Genomic DNA, 5,862 nt, shown 5'->3' with positions numbered 1-5,862 from the left:
AGCTCATACAGGTGGGTGCCCCTCTGGGATGAAGCTTCTAGAGGAAGGATCAGGCAGCAATATTTGGTATTCTGCAGCCTCTGCTGGTGATACCCAGGCAAACAAGGTCTGGAGTGGACCTCCAGCAAACTCCAACAGACCTGCAACTGAGGGGCTTGTCTGTTAGAAGGAAAACTAACAAACAGAAAGGAATAGCATCAACATCAACAAAAAGGACATCTTTTTGTTGTCAAAACCTCATCTGTAGGTCACCAACATCAAAGACCAAAGGTAGATAAAACCACAAAGATGGGGAGAAACCAGAGCAGAAAGGCTGAAAATTAAAAAAACTAGAATGCCTCTTCTCCTCCAAAGGAACACAACTTCTCGCCAACAAGAGAACAAAACTGGATGGAGAATGAGTTTGACGAGTTGACAGAAGTAGGCTTCAGAAGGTCGGTTATAACAAAGTTCTCCGAGCTAAAGGATCATGTTCTAACTCATTGCAAGGAAGCTAAAAACCTTGAAAAAAGGTTAGACAAATGGCTAACTAGAATAACTAGTGTAGAGAAGACCTTAAATGACCTGATGGAACTGAAAACCACAGTATGAGAACTTCGTGAAGCATACACAAGCTTCAATAGCCGATTCGAACAAGTGGAAGAAAGGATATCAGTGATTGAAGATCAAATTAATGGAATAAAGAAAGAAGACAAGATTAGAGAAAAAGAGTGAAAAGAAATGAACAAAGCCTCCAAGAAATAAGGGACTATGTGAAAAGACCAAATCTATGTTTGCTTGGTGTACCTGAAAGTGACAGAGGGAATTGAACCAAGTTAGAAAACACTTTTGAAGATATTATCTGGGAGAACTTCCCCAACCTAGCAAGGCAGGTCAACATTCAAATTCAGGAAATACAGAGAACACCACAAAGATACTCCTTGAGAAGAGCAACCCCAAGACACATAATTGTCAGATTCACCAAGGTTGAAATGAAGGAAAAAATGTTAAGAGCAGCCAGAGAGAAAGGCTGGGTTACCCACAAAGGGAAGCCCACCAGACTAACAGCGGATCTCTCTGCAGAAACCCTACAAGCCAGAAGAGAGTGGGGACCAATATTCAACATTCTTAAAGAAAAGAATTTTTAACCCAGAATTTCATATTCAGCCAAACAAAGCTTCATAAGTGAAGGAGAAATAAAATCCTTTACAGACAAGCAAATATTGAGAGATTTTGTAACCACCAGGCCTGCCTTACAAGAGCTCCTGAAGGAAGCACAAAACATGGAAAGGGGCCAGGTGCGGTGGCTCACGCCTATAATCTCAGCACTTTGGGAGGCCGAGGTCAGCAGATCACGAGGTCAGGAGATCAAGACCATCCTGGCTAACATGGTGAAACCTCGTCTCTACTAAAAATACAAAAAATTAGCCGGGCATGGTGGGCTAATAACACCACACATCTACCACCATCTCATCTTTGACAAACCTGACACACACAAGCAATGGGGAAAAGATTCCCTATTTAATAAATGGTGTTGGGAAAACTGGCTAGCCATATGCAAAAAACTGAAACTGGACCCCTTCCTTATTATACCTTGTACGAAAATCAACTCAAGATGGATCAAAAACTTAAACATAAGACCTAGGACCATAAAAATCCTAGAAGAAAACCTGGGCAGTACTATTCAGGACATAGGCATGGGCAAAGACTTCATGTCTAAAACACCAAAAGCAATGGCAACAAAAGCTAAAATTGACAAATGGGATCTAATTAAACTAAAGAGCTTCTACACAACAAAAGAAACTCTCATCAGAGTGAACAAGCAACCTACAGAATGGGAGAAAATTTTTGCAATCTATCCTTCTGACAAAGTGCTAATATCCAGAATCTACAAAGAAATTTACAAGAAAAAAGCAAACAGCCCCATAAAAAAATGGGCAAAGGATATGAACAGACACTTCTCAAAAGAAGACATTTATGCAGCCAACAGACATATGAAAAAATGCTCATCATCACTGGTCATTAGAGAAATGCAAATCAAAACCACAATGAGATACCATCTCATGACAGTTAGAATGGCGATCATAAAAAGTCAGGAAACAACAGATGCTAGAGAGGTTGTGGAGAAATAGGAACACTTTTACACTGTTGGTGGGAGTATAAATTAGTTGAACCATTGTGGAAGACAGTGTGGCAATTCCTCAGGGATCTAGAACTAGAAATACCATTTGACCCAGTTATCTCATTACTGGGCATATACCCAAAGGATTATAAATCATTCTACAATAAGGACACATGCACATGTATGTTTATTGTGGCACTATTCACAATAGAAAAGACTTGGAACCAACCCAAATGTCCATCAGTGATAGACTGGATTAAGAAAATGTGGCACATATACACCATGGAATACTATGCAGCCATAAAAAAGGATGAGTTCATGTCCTTTGCAGGGACATGGATGAAGCTGGAAACCATCATTCTCAGCAAACTATCACAAGATCAGAAAACCAAACACCACATGTTCTCACTCATAAGTGGGAGTTGAACAATGAGAACACATGGATACAGGGAGGGGAACATCACACACCATGGCCTGTAGGGGTTCGGGGGCTAGGGGAGGGATAACATTAGAAGAAATACCTAATGTAGGTGATGGGTTGATGGGTGCAGCAAACCACCATGGTGCATGTATACCTATGTAACAAAACTGCACATTTTGCACATGTATCCCAGAACTTAAAGTATAATAATAATGAAAAAAATACTTTAGTGGCTATCAGAATGGCTTATTTTGCATACAATAAGTGTAGGGAAAAGAAAGATCAGACTGTTACTGTGTCTATGTAGAAAAGGAAGACATAAGAAACTCCATTTTGATCTGTACCCTGAACAATTGTTTTGCCTGGAGATGCTGTTAATCTGTAACTTTAGCCCCAACCTTGTGCTCACAGAAGCATGTGTTGTATGGAATCAAGGTTTAAGGGATCTAGGGCTGTGCAGGATATGCCTTGTTAACAATATGTTTACAGGCAGTATGCTTGGTAAAAGTCATTGCCATTCTCCATTCTCGATTAACCATGGGCACAATGCACTGCCGAAAGCCACAGGGACCTCTGCCCAAGAAAGCCTGGGTATTGTCCAAGGTTTCTCCCCACTGAGACAGCCTGAGATATGGCCTCGTGGGAAGGGAAAAACTTGACCATCCCCCAGCCCGACACCCGTAAAGGGTCTGTGCTGAGGAGGATTAGTAAAAGAGGAAGGCTTCTTGCAGTTGATATAAGAGGAAGGCCTCTGTCTCCTGCATGCCCCTGGGAACGTAATGTCTTGGTATAAAACCCGATCGTACATTTGTTCTATTCTAAGACAGGAGAAAACTGCCCTGTGGCTGGTGGCAATGCTGCTCTCTGTTACTCTTTACTACACTGAGATGTTTGGGTGGAGAGAAGCATAAATCTGGCCTACCTGCACATCCAGGCATAGTACCTTCCCTTGAACTTATTTGTGACACAGATTCCTTTGCTCACATGTTTTCTTGCTGACCTTCTCCCCACTATCACCCCGTTCTCCTGCTGCATTCCCCTTGCTGAAATAGTGGAAATAGTAATCAATAAATACTGAGGGAACTCAGAGACTGGTGTGGGTGCAGGTCCTCCATATTCTGAGCGCCAGTCTCCTGGGCCCACTGTTCTTTCTCTATACTTTGTGTCTTATTTCTTTTCTCAGTCTCTTGTCCCACCTGACGAGAAATACCCACAGGTGTGGAGGGGCAGGCCACCCCTTCAAATAACGACATGCATTTTGGGGGGCCAGTGGTGGAATGTTATGGGCTGAATGTTTGTGTCTCCCCCAGTTTCATATGTTGAAGCCCAAACCTCCTCTGTGGTGTTATTTTGCAATGGGGACTGTGGGAGGCAATTAGAGTTAGATTTGGCCACAAGTGTGGGTCCTCAAGGTGGGATTAGCGGCCTTTTAAGAAGAGAAAGAGAGAAACATCTCTCCTAGGGCACACACTGAGGAGAGGCCATATGAAGACACAGCAAGAAGGTGGCCATCTGCAAGCCAGGAGAGAGAACCCTCACCAGAAACCAAATCAACACCTTCATCTTGGACTTCTCAGACTTCAGTATTGTGAGAAACAAATTCCTGTTGTTTTAGCCACCCAGTCTATAGTATTTTTGTTATGGCAGCTAGAGCAGACTAATACAAGGAATATAAGCAATTATTTTCTTTTCTTTCTTTCTGTTTTTTTTTTTAATTTGAGATGGAGTCTCTCTGTGTCACCCAGGCTGGAGTGCAATGGTGTGATCTCGGCTCACTGCAACTTCTGCCTCCTAGGTTCAAGCAGTTCTCTTGCCTCAGCCTCACAAGTAGCTGGGATTATAGGCATGCACCACCATGCCCAGCTAATGTTTGTATTTTTAGTAGAGACAGGGTTTCACCATGTTGGCCAGGCTGGTTTTGAACTCCTGACCTCAAGTGATCTGCCTGCCTCAGCCTCCCAAAGTGCTGGGATTACAGGCATGAGCCACTGCACCTGGCCAGGAATATAAGCAATTCTTATATTTTGCCACAACAAAGAGGAAAAAAACGTCGTGGTGATGGGGCAGTTGCAGGTACAGGAAATAGAATCAAGGAAAATTGTGTGGAAATAAACAGCAGTTTGTATGCCAATAGAAATGAGCCAGAGAAAGTGAATGAAGCACTCCTCTTAGTGGATCACTATTCTGGGCACAGTGAAAACAAGACTAACAATGCCTCTCCTCTTTTGAAGCTCACATTTAAATAGAGGCATGGTGCATAGTGTGTAAGGGACACTGAGTCAAAGAACAAATAAACATGAAAAAATGAAATGAGTTTAAATCCAAGTAATTTTTTTTTTTTTTTTTTGAGACGGAGTCTCGCTCTGTCACCCAGGTTGGAGTGCAGTGGCGCGATCTCAGCTCACTGCAAGCTCCGCCTCCCAGGTTCACGCCATTCTCCTGCCTCAGCCTCTCTGAGTAGCTGGGACTACAGGCGTCTGCTACCAAGCCCAGCTAATTTTTTGTATTTTTAGTAGAGACGGGGTTTCACCGTGGTCTCGATCTCCTGACCTCGTGATCCGCCCGCCTCGCCCTCCCAAAGTGCTGGGATTACAAGCGTGAGCCACCGCATCCGGCCTAAATCCAAGTAATTTTAATGAACCACACCATTTGTTCTGTACAGTTTTTGAAGGCCTTGCTCTCTACCTTTAAGGACATATTTTTGACAGTCTTTTTAGGGCACCTCTGTTTGAATCTATCATTTGACACCTTCTCTGTTGAGAGCTGCTTTATGAACTGAGGAAGACCAAGGCTTCAGGTGAAGGACATCAGTGGCTAGAAGAAACTGGGACCAGGGATACAGAGGTTGCTCCTCACCCTCTTTCTTATTCCTTTATTCTCCCCTGATCATGTTTGTTTTAATCTCTTCACTTTCAAAATCATTCTGTTCGAGAGAAGAAAACAGGTGTTGAGAAGTTCTATTTTCCACTGCCATCTTTTAATTTACCATCTGCCTCTTTTAGGCAGATATCTTCCTTATTTTTATACTTTATTTATTTATTTATTTATTTATTTATTTTTTTTTTTTTTGAGACAGAGTCTCGCTCTGTCGCCCGGGCTGGAGTGCAGTGGCGCAATCTCGGCTCACTGCAAGCTCCGCCTCCCGGGTTCACGCCATTCTCCTGCCTCAGCCTCCGAGTAGCTGGGACTACCGGCGCCCGCCACCGCGCCCGGCTAATTTTTTGTATTTTTTAGTAGAGACGGGGTTTCACCGTGGTCTCGATCTCGTGACCTCGTGATCCGCCCGCCTCGGCCTCCCAAAGTGCTGGGATTACAAGCGTGAGCCACCGCGCCCGGCTTA

This window comes from Symphalangus syndactylus, chromosome 12, assembly GCF_028878055.3.
Source record: "Symphalangus syndactylus isolate Jambi chromosome 12, NHGRI_mSymSyn1-v2.1_pri, whole genome shotgun sequence".
NCBI lineage: Eukaryota > Metazoa > Chordata > Mammalia > Primates > Hylobatidae > Symphalangus > Symphalangus syndactylus.
Note: the sequence above shows the minus strand (reverse complement) of the source record.